The sequence below is a fragment of the Sarcophilus harrisii genome, chromosome 4 (assembly GCF_902635505.1).
Source record: "Sarcophilus harrisii chromosome 4, mSarHar1.11, whole genome shotgun sequence".
NCBI classification, from domain to species: Eukaryota; Metazoa; Chordata; class Mammalia; order Dasyuromorphia; family Dasyuridae; genus Sarcophilus; species Sarcophilus harrisii.
In genome coordinates, this window is record NC_045429.1 from 139799115 (window position 1) to 139814643 (window position 15529).

General features: G+C 32.7%; 1 protein-coding gene across 1 annotated transcript in view; it reads right to left on the minus strand.

Moving 5' to 3' along the window:
• Positions 1 to 15529, minus strand: part of MYCT1 (MYC target 1) — a 30604-nt gene that overhangs the window by 3640 nt on the left and 11435 nt on the right. The gene's annotated exons all lie outside the window — the stretch shown is intronic.

Genomic DNA, 15529 nt, shown 5'->3' on the forward strand with positions numbered 1-15529 from the left:
AAAAAAGACTTACTTGGAAGAATTCAAGAATTTTTAAATTTTTAGAACTTCTTTCTTTGGGAGATAATTTCGAAGTAGATCAAATTGGAGGGGGGAAATGGGGTGAAGAAATGATTCATTCAAGTATAGTTAACAGCAAGGCTTCTCAAACTTTTTCCATTTGCAACCCTTTTCTACCCAAGATATTTTTAAATGTGACACAGATACATAGGTATATTAATTAGATATACAAATCATACATTTACTGATAATAAATCATAACTTTGCAGTACCCACATGCAGTTATGAGACCCCATATGGGGTCATGAATCACACTTTAAGAAGCTGGATTTTACTGCTACCAGAAGTACACAACTTTTAATTGAAGAATGGAGTTCCACAGTAACAAGTTTACAGATTCCCTTTAAAACTTTGTTTTAAATATACCAGTCCAAGGAATCCTTTTTTTTTTTTTTTTTTTTTTGATGTTTTAAAAGATACATAATTATGTTCACAGAGGTACCCCTTCCACTAATGCATATCACAAGGCTTCTATGTTTCATGAATTGTGACCAGGATTGTTGCTGACATTGTTTGACCTTTTCTTCTTGAAGAGCATATGTATGCTGACATAAGGAAGGAGATGCCATGGCATGCAACTAAATTGTATTTAAGTGAGGAAAAAGTGTACAAAGTTACTAACCTTCTTTCTCCTCCAGAACCACTGTAGTCACAGGGTCTGTCACTGATCCCTTTCTACTACGAACTTATTGCCTTAGTTAGAAATAATCTTTTCACAAAATTTACCAATTATATCATTGATTTGACATTTATATCTGGTATTTATCTTCTCAACCAGAATATAAATTCCAATATTTCACAATTCAGAACATTAACAAATTTAACAAATTTATACACTGTTATCTTCTTTTTTCACTTGAAAAGCATAGAGACACAACCGCATTGGACTGGGATTCAGAAGACCCAAGTCTTCTTTTTATTTGTAACCAGACCAACTGGGAGTTTTCCCCCATTCTTTTGGAAACTCCACATTTTAAAGATAGTTTGGAAAATGTTCCTGACATCCTGGGAAGTGAGATCCAGTTGCATTTTCAAGTGTCATCTTAAGTTCCATTGTCACATAGCTGATACTGAGATGGTAGAATCTAAATGATCTTCATACACTATGAAGAGAATACGAATATAAGTATGAATTCACAAATTCATTTATCTATTTGCTTGTTCAATAATACTATTTTGTTATTTGTTAATTTCATCTGGAATTATGATTTTATCAATATAGGTAGCCCCTATATAGAAATGATCCTCTATATAGGGGAATGAGATAGTACAGCAGATAGAAGTACATGGCCTCAATTCAGAAAGACCTGAATTTAAATTTGACCTCAAATCCTTACTGTGTGACCCAAGACAAATCACTTAACCTGGTTTGCCTCAGGTTCCTCATTTCAAAAACGATTTAGGAAATAGCAAATCACTATGGCATCTTTGTCAAGAAAACCCCAAATGGGGTCCCAAAGAATTGAACATGACCAAACAACAGCAACAAATATAGAAAAATACTTCTATTTATACAGACCAAAAACTCTTCTGTAACTTATGGTCATAGAGAGATGTCTGTAGTACTGAGAAGCTGAGGGTTTTGCCTTTGTTTATTTATATAGCATGTAACAGCCAAAGGCAAGTTTTGAAGCAGGTCTTTCTTACAATAGTTAAGCAATCATTTTTAAACAGTTATCTCCTAATTCTAATGCTTGGTCTTCTAGAGATCTGTTATTCTATTATTCAAATCATTCTGTTTAATGTGGTATATTTATATAGATATGGATCCTGACCTGTGATTTTATTAGTATGGAAATTCCCAGGAACTAAATTACTTTCTACTATTACAAAAGGACAAGTATTCTGTATGTCTTAAGAATGTTGCTTTAGGCATTGAGAGATAAAGTGACGGGCCATAGTCATACAAACTATATATCATACTTAGGACTTGAAATCAACTCTTCCTATCTCTGAGGTGGGATGTTTGATTTACCAAAGAATGCTACCTCATCAGTCTGCTAGTAACAGAAATAAAAATACTAATCAATTCCAACAAATCAATCAATAAGTACTTACTGAGCACCTACAAATTACAAGAAACTAGGCTAAGTTTTGTGAAAATCAAGGATTGTAAATTTATATATCTGAAAGCATACATTTGTTCATTTAAGGATTTTCAGAAGGGAGTGAAGTAAATTGAATCATAATAAAAAATATTTTTTTAAGATTCGCTAGTGTTGCAAATTTGCATTGTTTTTGAACTTTTTAAATGTAATGCTGGAGAAACTGAGGCAAGATAGAGATTAGAGAGTATTTAATAATTTATTTGAAAGGGAGAGATTTACTGGAACCAAATGCATCCATAGTTTAGTCCCAGGGCTAAATAAGACTATATATACACGTGGCTCAGATATAGAGGGTAGGCAGAGGTAGAGGTGGAATCAGAGCACTGATAGTGGGAATTAACAATCCAGTTCTGACTAGGGACTAACAATACAGTTCTGACAGGGTCGGGGGAGGCATGGGGGACATCTGATGAATTGGGATTACAGAATGGGGAGAGGCACCCAACATTCTGATGATTCCTAAGATAGAAGGTCTTTCTCCTTATCTGGATCTTCATGATTAGGAGGGAGGGGTGGTTGAGCAGAACAATTAGAAACTGAGGCAGAACAATTCAGGGAAACCGAGGCAGGGCAATTTAGGGAAACTGAGTCAGGAAAATAAAAGAGACCTGTGGCACAACAGATATATTGATCAGCTTGCTTTTTTATTACTTTTTGAGGGTCTTTGAAATACAATTTCTTATGAGGTGGCTCCGAGAGGAGGAAGTGTAATGATACTGTGGGTAACTATGATGATGTAAAAAATAGAATATATCAATAAAATCATTTAAAATTTTAAAAAATATAGTCAGAAAAAAATTTTAAAACTATCAATGAAATTAAAGGAATATATAACCTGTCTCTCCATCACCCACAGATCTTGTAGGCAAAGTCTAAGAATCTGTTCTTTCGTAAGAGAAAAAAGGAAAAGGAAAATTTTTCTAATAATAAAATATTCTTTAAAGTTGGCAATATGCAATAAGTACAATAAGAAATCTCAATTTTTTACTTTTGTTCATTAATAAAGAGTTCAATTTAAAAAGAATAGTCTAGTATATAATTTAACAGAAAAATAAACTTTATATGATACAGAATTAATATCAAATAAAAAATGATATAGTTTTGAATTTGAATGGATACATTATTGAGAAGAGTTAGAAATTAATATTTAATATTTCTTATTCCTTCATAATACCACCCAATTAAACTACTGAAGAATATAAAACTGACTTTAAAATATCAAAAATGCTTTAGTTATATTATTTTTATTTTAAAAAAACAAAAAGCCTTAAAACACAAACAAATCTGGAAGCATTTGACTTCAGACTATTTGTAAAGAATTGTATGACATGAATACACGGAATAAAAATAAGGGGACATTTCCCTCTAGTGGCCAAAACACTCATGTTTCCTACATTTTAAAATAACTGTAATCTTGAAGATTTTAAAAATATGAATTTCTTTTTATTTAAATTTGACAAAAATTTCCCCTCTTCTAAACTTTATTAGTAAAACTAATAGTGAGTTGGTACAATGGAGAAAGTACCAGGTTTTAAATCGGGAAAAATTCATCTTGAATTCAAATCTGGCTTCAAACACTCCCAGTTGTGTGGCCCTGGGCAGGTCACTTAATCCTTTTTGCCTCAGTTTGTCATTTGTAAAATGAACTGAAAACAATTCTAAGTATCTTTGCTGAGAAGACCCTGAAAGAAATTTTGGACTCAAGTGAAAAAAAAACTGAACAAAAACAAAATAATAATTCTTAATACTCATAAATCTTAATATCAAGATTTGTATTAATATCAAGATTAATATGAAAAACACATGCAAATCATTAAGATTACATTCGGTATTGCTTTAGTATCATGTATATGTTACTGGTATGCTATTAATATTATATATATGCTACTTCATACATAGGCAATAGAAGGGTGAAAAAAAATAATTCTGGGTATAATCTCAATAATGACAATACTATCTGTTCAGATCTGAAGCAAACTATTCCACATCACAGTTATGCATGTCCATGCTCCAACCACTGATACTGAAGAGGTCAAAGATGATTACTTCTATGAAGACTTCGAACATCTAGAAATAACACTAAAAAGTGACCTAACAAGAGGAGACCATCTCCACCATAGCAGTTTTGAAAGTTACATATCTACATTACTGTAGTAAGGTGGCTCAATTCTTCCAGAAAATCACATCACATACGGGACATCATTTTGGGCCTCTAATATTTGTTTCTTTTTAAAATAATAATAGCTTTTAATTTTTCAAAATAACATGCAAAGATAGTTTTCAACATTCCTAAGGGACTATAAGCATCTACCCTTCCCACAGGGACCTCTGCTTTCCTCACCAGTCTTCTCTGTCTCATGAATATTCATGGGTATGGTTGAATTCTCATGTTTTCATCTGGTTCTGAATTTTCTCAGACCATTCCTGGTCTCTTCTTGGTAACCAGATGGAAGACAGTAGCCAGCTACTGGTAATGGCAAAGAAATGGAAAGAGGGGAAGAATAAGAAGGCCTGACAACAAGATTTTTGAGGCTACTAAATGCTCTTTCTCTAACTTGGCAATTAAGGCTCCATAGGACCCTGAAGAATGGATCGGCTACTTGAGGCAAAACCTAGCTCAGACACAGAAATTTTCCTGGATTGTGGGGTTCTACATTCCATAGTCAAACTCAGCTGCTCTAGAGGGAGAAAACTCAACTTCAGCAACCAGTTGGCCTATTCAAATCAATCCTATGGGAAGAAGTCTCCATCACCTCCCTTTCTTTGTTTTCTTTCACCAATTTGGGACATGTCCAAAGTCTCACTCATATAGTGATGGTGGCAACTATGTTGGTTAAGTGGTCCCTGTTCTCAAGTCTCTCTTTTCATACAATGTAATGGCTAAAAGCCATATACATCCACTGGGTTTCTTCCTCAGTGTCAGCTCCTTGCCTTCCTCTTTGTAGAGCTTTGCTGGAGAACAGGGGGGTAAAGTGAGGGAAGAAAAATTCCTGAAGCTAGTTATCTGCCTCTGGAACCTCTGGAATCTGCCTCTGGCATCATCTATACCTTCTTCAAACATTGGGGGTACATTGTGACATCTGGAGAGAGACTGTAAAGTCTTCATTCTAATCTATTGAGTTATTCTTTTTGAATCTTTTTTGAATTTCTATTTATCTTTAGTTGTAGTTTCCTTCTTACCTCTTACCCCCCACTCCTTCTATACCCTAGGAAAATTCTTGACTTTTCCTCTCTTTGGGTGGAATTTAGATAGGGATTATGCTGCTCTTTTACAGAAATAGGGAAGGAAAAGAGCTATAACCTATTTTGAACTAAATATTTTCTGGAGAAAGATGAGAATGGAAAAAAAAAATCAGACTAATTCCCTATCTAACAAAAGAGTCTCGATTTCTTCTGCAGATTCAGAATTAAGTGAGAAAATAAGATATCCAAAGGTAATACTGAAGGCTGCTTGTCTCTGTTCAGGTGCAAAAGAGAAACCTCTATCATCTCATCTTTGGCTTCATCTGGACGTCATTTTTATCCTGGCAATGTTTCCCCAGTAAAAAAAAAAAAAAAAATATCCTATCAGAACAGCACCATCACTTCAGATGCACAATTTCTGTGCTGTAGGAAAATGTGGTCTCCTAAAGTATGAATGGATCCTATTTTGGGTTTCCCCCCTCAATTTGTTAGCTCCTTGCTTTCCCCTCTTCAGGATTTTGCTGGGTATTGAGGTAGGGAAGAGGAGTTATGGACCATCTTTGCTTCAGGAAAAGTCTGTAGGATGTCAGTGTGCAACATTCATGAATCCTTAGATTATTTCCTCAACTCTTTGACAGAGAGAAGAGGATTGAGTTTCTTCTAATCCAGTATACTGAATTGGAAGAATGGTCTTCTAATTTGCTTATATCACTCTTTATGTTTAAATCATGAGTCTATTTTGATTTTATCTTGGTATAGGTTAGGTATGTGTCAATGACTATTTCAGTCACACTTGTTTCCAATTTTCCCAGGAGTTTTTGTTAAATAGGGAGTTTTTATCCCAAAAACTAGAATCTTTGAGTCCAAAGATGAGATTTCTATAGTCATCAACTGTTTTGATCTGTGAACCTAACCTGTTCCACTGATTGACTACTCTATTTCTTAACGAGCACCAAATAGTTTTGATGACTGCTACTTTGTAATATAGTTTAGTTCTGGCATAGCTAGGCCATCTTCATTGGCATTTTTTCATTAATTCCCTTGAAATTCTTGATCTTTTGTTCTTCCAGATGAATGTTGTTATTTTGTATACAATTATTATTAAATCCTGAACAGATTTTTAAGAGATAGTGAAGGATAGAAGAGCCTAGTATCCTAAGAGTGACATTACTAATTTAGTCCAAAAGAAATGTTGGGGTACAGCTGAGTATAATGTAACTCTAAAAAGCAAAACTGTTTAGGAAAAGGTAAACATAAAAATTATGCTATATGAATGAAGTGCAAGAGCAAGAACTGACAGAAGGAGGAGGACTAGTAATTCTGAAAACTTACATCTAGGATGGATTAAAGAGTTAACAATACATACATACATATATATGTAAATATGTGTGTGTGTATGTTTATGACAAGAGGGTTGTAAAACACCCTCCAAAATCTATTTAAAAATTAAAAGAGGAGGGAATAGGATAAGTCAGAGTACAGAAGAATGTGTAGATTAATGGGAGCAAGCCAAGGTATATATCTTGATAAGTGGGAAAGAAATAGGGAGGGAAGGGGTGGAGGGAGAGGATTAGGGAGGGGTTCATGGGGACCGGAAGAGGTTAAGTAATAACTAGCCAGACTAAGGAGTAGAATTAAAAGTGTTAGCAGGGATAGAAAATCAGTGATATATAAAAACACAATAATAACAATCAGGAGTAGAATTTATTGTTTTAGATGTATGTGTATATGTATATGTGTGTATATATATGTGAATTGTGTGTATATATGTATGTATATACAAGTGTGTATGCATGTGTGTGTGTGACATGGCCAGGATCACTCAGGCAGTTTGCGAGAGTTGAACCAAAATCTGAGCATTAAAGCTACTAAGGCTCTCAACTACATCCCAGTCATCTCATCTCCATAATTACATTAAAAAGAATAGCAATCTATGTGGTGAATAATATAATCTAAAGGGAGTGATTACATTGGAGAATATATATTTCAATCATTTAATTATAGAATCTTGTATCATTGTGACTCTTTGCTCCTCACTGTGAAGGTACTGTGCATTCACTTCTAACATCATTCAAATGGGTATAGGGAATTAAGTTGAGAGGAAGCTTTTGTTTCTGTAAACTGATGATTCACCAACAGTGCATAAGACCTTAAAAAATTAAAAGTGTGATTCAACAACTTTAATTGTGGGAAAGCTTCAGGTATTTTTAGTCTCATGGGAAGACAGCAACCTTAGAGCAAAACTATAGAAATGCCAGGCAGAAGTACCAGTATTTCAAATGAACTGATCATATCTGACAAATCACTTTGCTTTCAACAGCAGGCAATGGAAACAATATTCTGGTATGCTGAGCATGTGATGTTCTTTGCTTATTGCTGCTCTATAAAAGGAATTCTGGTTCATATCCTTTCAGGATATGATTAGCTAACTGTCCATGATAGAGAAATATCAAAAATTGAGAAAAGATAAAGAGAAATGAGCTTTATCAAAGAAATGGATTATACTGGTAAGGAAATGTTGGCTTGGAATTTTTGAATGAAATGATGCAAGTATGCCAACATTATGATGGATTTGACCTGGCTTTTCTTCCCAAGTAAAGTATGGTTAGAGGTGTTGAGTAAAATATTTTACAAGATCATGGGATTCCTTTTTCATCTACTTAGTCTTACAAATAAATTGCACATTGCTTAAAATATTCATTGGATGGAATTCACTCCCCCTCCTCCACCTATCTGTCTGTCTGTCTATCTATCTATCTATCTATCTAGTTATCTGTGTGAACATATGTAGATGTATAACCATATTTGAGAAAGAATTACTTGGAAATAATCATTTCTAATAGATAGATTGAAAATAGCTATATCTATATATTTCCCTCTAAGATTATTTCCAGGTTATACCCTTTCATTTTCATACGTGTTCTGCAAGGGCAAAGACTTTGTTTTGACTTTCTTTTTATCTTAGAATCAACACAGTCCTTGACACACAGTTGATATTTAATAAATGCTTATTAACACCACTTGATATTGTAATATAGAATAATGCACACAAGATAAAGACTATAAAATGCCTGATTTTTTTTTTAAACACATATCAGAATTTGTATCAGTAATGGCAAAGTAGATGGATCACTGTAAGTGATCTTTGAAAAAAAATGTGGAGATAAAAGTGTCAAGATAGATAAATGTACTGATTTTTCACAAAGGGAATTGGTTAGATTCTTTAAACTTTGTTTTAATGAGGTGAAAAATCTTGTTGTTCAGTTGTTTCAGTAATGTCTGACTCTTCATTACACCATTTGAAGTTTTCTTGGCAAATATATTGGAATGATTTGCTATTTCCTTCTCCAGATCATTTTACATATGAGAAACTGAAATAAATAAGGTTGTGATTTGCCTAGAGGCAGACTGTTAGTTAATGTCTGAGGCCATATTTGAACTCAGAAAAATGAGTCTTCCCGACTCCAAGCTGGACATTCTATACACTGTGATACTTAGTTGCCTCTGGGAGAAACAAACAAAACTTTAGAATATATTCTTAAAAATGGATGATTCCTGAATACTTGAAAAAGAAAAATCAGTGACCTAATATGAGCTTCTCAGAAAAAATGTCATTTCATGCTAACCTCGCTTCCTGTTTTTCATAGTATTACTAGACTAGTAGATTAGAGAAATATGTGTATCTGGATTCCATCTGAGTATCAATAAAGTTTTATTATTATTATTACATTTCTATGAGTAAGAAGGAGAAATGGAACAAACTGATACTATCATCAGGTGGGTCAGAAACTGGCTGACAATCATTCTCAGAGTTTTGATTGTTTCATGGATGTTACAGTGAATAAAGTCTCAAGTGAAATACTACAGAGTTCTGACCTTGAACTTGTATCATTCTGCATTTAACTTGTATGAAATCATAACTTGTAATAATAAATATGAAGGTATTGCATGTAAGGTAAATAGTAAATCAGGGGGTTATATGATAACATTGTGTCCAAAAGATCAAGAGAGACAGGTTCAAAAATGAAATATGACTACAAATGGTAAGATGGAATTTCTGGTTTATAAAAAGACTTCAGAAATGACTTGCACAGTGGCAAAATTGTTCAGAAAATGACTCAGGACTGATATTGGATACAATTAGGGCTATATATATATATATATATATATATATATATATATATATGTATTTAAATTCTCTCCCCACTGTTTGAGACTTCAATTAAAAATATAAAACAAATAAGTAGCCAAGGTAAAGAATGATTCAGAGGTATTTTTGGGAGAGGAAAAGAATAGCATTGGCAAAGAGACTTTTACAGCATGCCTAGAGGCAGCAAAAAAATTTTTTTTGAAGGATAATAAGAATAAAAATAGCAAACATTTGCATAGTGTGTACTATATGCCAGGTATTATGCTAAGCATTTTGCAGTTATCTCGTTTAATCCTTACAAAAATTCTGGGAATCACACATTATTATTATATCTACTTTACAGATAAGAAAATTGAGACAAATGGAGGTTAAGTAACTTACTGACACAACTAGGAAGTGTCAAAAACTGGATTTGGGCTATTGGTATATGCTAAAGCCCCTATTATAGTACCAACTATATAAATTAACAAAGAGATCATCATAAAATGATTGCAGCTCATACACCAATATCACTTACTGAGAATCAATTGGTAGGAAAAAATTATGAGGAAAATGATAATCAACTCAAAATCAATATTTAATATGTGGTGGCTTCAATGCAAACACAAGAAACTGTGAAAATAGAAAGACATTTGAGAAAGTATGATACATGAAAAAAAAAGGAGAAAGATCAACATTCTAAAAATTACAGAGAAATCTCATACTTTTACATCTTGAACAGTGTCTTAAAAAATAATAATTGGTAAGCATTAGACATGGTTAGCACCAAATAATATCATAAAGAATATAATAGATTGCATTTTAGCAGACAGAAAGGAAAAAAAAAAAACTTGTAATGGATGTGGAAGTTAAATCTGAGTCAGACATTGTGTGTAGTCAGACCATTGACTCATCAGAGTTAAGAGCAAAATTAGTTGTTGTTTTTAAATCAAACAGAAAAATAAATGTGAAAAGGATATGACATACTCATGAAATGACAAACCTAAATTACTTAAACAGGTAATTAACTAATTACTCAGAGGGAATCCACTACTAGGCATATAACCCAATGTTATTGACAAAAAAAGGAAGGGCCTATATAAATATTTATAGCAACACTTTTTGTGATGATTAGGTACAAGAACAAATTAGATGCCCCTCACCTGGAAAGTAGCTGTTAAGTTAGCCAATTACAAACTGGCAAAGTGTTAAGTTTTTATATGAGCAATGTGACCTCAGAAGTAAGCAAAAAATAAATAAATAAACAAAAGAAAGATTTAATTTATTGTTTTATTCATTATCTAGACTTTAAAAAGCAATGAATAAAATATCAATAATACAGATTAAATTTAAAGTATGTCACATGTATTTTTTTTGATGGACAGTTGTTAAACATTTAGCAGCACATCTCTGCATATATGTATATATACATTCATGCATGCATAAACACATATATTTAGGGGTATGCTGCTAAATGTTTAACAATCAGTTATCAACAAACTTAAAACTGTATTAAAACTTTTGGGATAACTTGTATATATATTTCTTCCATAATGAGAAGTACTGAATACTGATCCCTCAATTTCCTTAAAATTGTATTACCTCTGGCAGTGTGTGTGTGTGTGTGTGTGTGTGTGTGGTATGTGCACATATATATTCAGGGTCCGAAGTTTTCTTATCTATTAAAGGAAGAGGTTGGATGAGATGATCTCTAAGATTCCTTCCAACATTAGCATCTTTGTTGTATTTTCATGTATGATGTCATCATGACAAGAAATTTGAAAAAAATAGTTTCCTCTAACTTCATAAAATGATGCTTTAATGTATGTTATACTGATGGTTGTGCTTCCATAACATACATTTATACTTATAAAAATAAGCTTTTAAGCATTTTAATAAATTTGCATTCACTACTTTGCCCATACTGCTAACAAAATTAATTCTTTCAGAAAAGCAACACGTTGTGGTTAAAAAAACATTGAACTCAGAGTTCAAAGACCAAGGTTTTGCTCTTTGCTCTATTTTACCTTTTATTTGCTCTTTACCTATTTGCTCTTTTACCTTTTAGATTTTTTTGATCTGAGTCTTTGTATCTTCAACTATAAAACGAGGATAATAGAAATAATAGAATTTAGATAGTACTTTACAGTTTGCAAAGTGCTTTGTTTGGAGGAACGTCTAAACAAATTGTTGTACAGGAATGTAATAGAATGTTCCTGTGCTATAAAAAAAGATGAAAATTATGGCAATGTGGAAAGACTCACACAAATGAATACAAAATAAAGTAAGCAGAGCCAGGAATACAAAATGTATAATGTCTATATCAGGGTAAGCAATAATGCTGTGAAAGATCAGGTGAAATCATGTATATTAAAATTCCTGGATAAATGTGTGGAAGAAAATCTCTGTATTTGGTGTTTTAGTCCCAAATCTGCCAGAGACTAACTCATTAATTAAAGAATTCTAATTAAAGAATTCTGAGACATAAAACCCAAAGGACAGAGATCCATCCTGCCTTTGAAAATCACTCTGACTTTCCACTAAAAAGATCAAGGATAGACAAATCACATAATCAAGATAAAACCAGGAGGCACAGTCTAAAGCAATAGTTTTTCATTCTTTACACACAGCAATAATCACTTAACTTTTGTGGAACTCTGGAGAATCATTCTTTTAAAAAAACTATCCAAAATGTTTTTAACCATTCCCTTTGAAGATTCCACTTTCAGTCTCATCAAAGATGCAGAACTCAAGAAATATCTATTAATAGAATTAATGAAAATTCTTCTTCCTTCTCTTACTCTGGTCATTACCCTAATGAATTTCAGAGACAATTATTTCCTGAGCATATCAGGCCTCACCCTTTTAAAACTGATTAGATCCTTAATAAGAACAAGGTATAGTTAAAGAAAGACAGATTTCTTCTTCAGATTAATAGTTAGCATTTATATATTGCTTTAAAATTTGCAAAGAACATTACATATATTATTTTATTTTGATCCTCACTATTTAGTGGTCCTGAATCAAGATCTAAAGTTCTCCACTGAACTACCTGGCTGCCCTTATTAGATCAACAGTTTTAAAGTAGCAATTTTATAATCCAATTTCCTTGTTTTCTGTACTTATTTCAATACTTCAAGGATCTGAAATCCAAGTAGTATTTTAGTAAAGGCATTTTATCGGAGTCAGACTACATCTGGAACAATGACTAATGTCTATTCTAGAGAAGAACTGTTCCTAAATATGTTAAATTTAAAATTAAATTTGCACTATGATCAAATTAAAATATTTTACTACTCTCCAATTCACGCTCCACATGACTATCAAACTGATATTCCTAAAACACAGATCTAGGAACATCACTCCTCCACTCAAAAATCTTCATTGGCTTCCTGTTTCCTCTAATGATAAAATACATACTCCTAGCTTGCATTTAGAGGAATTCAACAATCTAGCTTTTATCTACTTTTCCAGTCTTATTTCCTATTACTCTCCTTCACATTTTCTGAATTCCAGGCAAATTGACCCTTTTAATGCTTCCTATAACTTCCCTATGGCACAGTGGAAAGATGAGGCATGATGATAGAAAATCCTACTTCAAATTCTATTTCTGGCATGATATAGGACCTTAGGAAAATTATTATCCTCTTGGGCCTTAGTTTCTTCAACTGCAAAAAAGGTCATTGAACTAAATGGCTTCTACGGTTCCTTCTAGTTTTAGATCTTTGATCCCATGAGTTTCCTCATACCAGAAATATACTGGCCCCTTTGATGGTCACCTCAGGTATCATTTGATGTACAGTCTTTCCTGCATTCCTCATTTTTCAGCACTCTGCTTCTATAATTTTTTTTGTACCTTTTTATATGTTTGTTATATTCTTCTAGTAGGATATAGGTTTCTTAAAGTATTGAGAGTAGTCCTAGGCTTTAACCCCAACTGTGACCTTGGATAATTTATTTACAGCTTTGTGCCTCAGTTTCCTCATCTATTAAATGAGAAAGTATAGTAAATGTTGTTTAAGGACTCCATTTCTCATATGATCCTTTTTAAAAGGAAATTACTTTTTTGGCTTTGCTTGTCAAATATTTGCCACAGTGTCTTGCACATTGTAGTCATTTAATGTTTGTTGGGTTAATAAGAAATGTCAAATATATATGATGCACTTCTCTCCTTCCAGGAGTCAAATCATTTTGAATTGTAACACAGTGACACATATAGGGTCACAACATTACACAATCAAGCAGCAATCTGTCTCCAACTCCTCACAGACACACAGACAATCACAGACACACACACACACACACACTTCCAAGCATAGAACCAGGTTGATTACTTATGAATTAGCTTAAATTGAGCCATAAAATATAGAGAACTTACCACTAAAATGGGAAAACCTCCTGGATTCCCAGAGTAGAAGTGGTATATATGGTGTGAGTGTGTGTGTGTTTCCTGGAGTTTCCTGGTGTCTGGCATTAGACTTTCCCAATTTATCTGGCAGAGTCTAGTGAGACTTCCTGAGATGAAGACAAGCTTCAGATCATCTTCACAGATGAGAAATAGATACATGACTATGAAAAGAGATTTGTACCAAGCTCAGTCCTTACTCAACATCACAGAAGCAATACTGAGAAGAAACTCTATGAATATGATCAGTATAGGAAAGCTTTCACTATATGCTCCATCTTCAAAGAATTCACCCTATGAAAAAGCCTATGTAATAAGTGTGATGAGTGTGGGAAAGTCTTCAGAATAAGTAAACATCTATTCAAGTACTAGCCAATCCACATGAGAAAAAAACCCGCTAAGTATGAGCAGTGTAAGAAAAGGTTCTAATTGTAATACACCTTTATTGCATATCACAGAACCTATAATGGAGAAAGAAACCTTATTAATGTCAAGTATACTCAGAAAGGCTTTGCTATAAGGACATACTTAATTATCCACCAGGAATCTACAATGAAAAGAAATATAGTGAATATCATCAGTGTGGCAAAATCAGTCATTTGACTTCAGAACATATCAAATGTAAGAGATTTCAAACGGGAGAAAAATATTACGCTTATTAGGATGTGGGAAAGCTTCCAGTGTGGCTTCAATGATAAACCATTAAAGAATACATACTGAGGAAAAAATAGTGAATATGGGGGAAGAATTTTTATATGGCATCCAGCTTTTAATAATCATCAAAAAATTTACTCTGGAGAAAAGTTTTGTTGGCATGGTGACCATGAAAAAGCCTTTACTCAGATTTCAATCTTTATTTGGTATCAGAGAATCCACACTAAAAAGAAAACTTATAATAATAGTATTTATATAGGATTTTCAAGTTTGAAAAATGTTTTATATATATTAACTTATTTGATCTTATTCAACCTTATCAATTACTTTGTGTTAGAAAAGTATTTGGTGGGAACTCAAGGCTTACTAATATAAATGAATCCACAAGAGAGAAAAATTTGAATGTTTTTAACATCAAGAAATTATTGAGGAAAAGCTAACCAAGTAACAAATCCAGCCTATTAATTCATATTTATTGTTTTTAAGATATTAGAGGAATTATATTAGAAAAAAAGAAATAAAAATAACAATTTAAAGTTAAACTAAGATTTTGTCAAAGACTTTTGTCCTTTTAATTTTATAATTTCTAATTAATTTCACAAGTGGAAGATAGCAGTTGTGTAGTTTATACATAGTAAATTCCAACTTCATAATGTGTCCTTTCTCTTCAAAAATTCCTAGATCAGTTTGCCTCTCACTTTTGCTCCTATCACTTTCTGACCTTGTTGAATAGTTATGGATACAACTATTTCCTTTCCCCATAGAATTTAAGGTCTTTGAAGTTATTGTGTTTTTGTATTTTTTATTTTTAAATTTAAGAGTATATACCTTACCCAAGAGAACCTTAGCTCAATGAACCTGTTTTATTTTTGTCTTTGCATCAACAGTGTCTAGTATAATTACGTATATAAAATAATATTTAATATTGTATTCAGTTCTGGCATCATATTTTGAAAAAGTTACTGGCAAACTAGAGCTATCCAAATATGC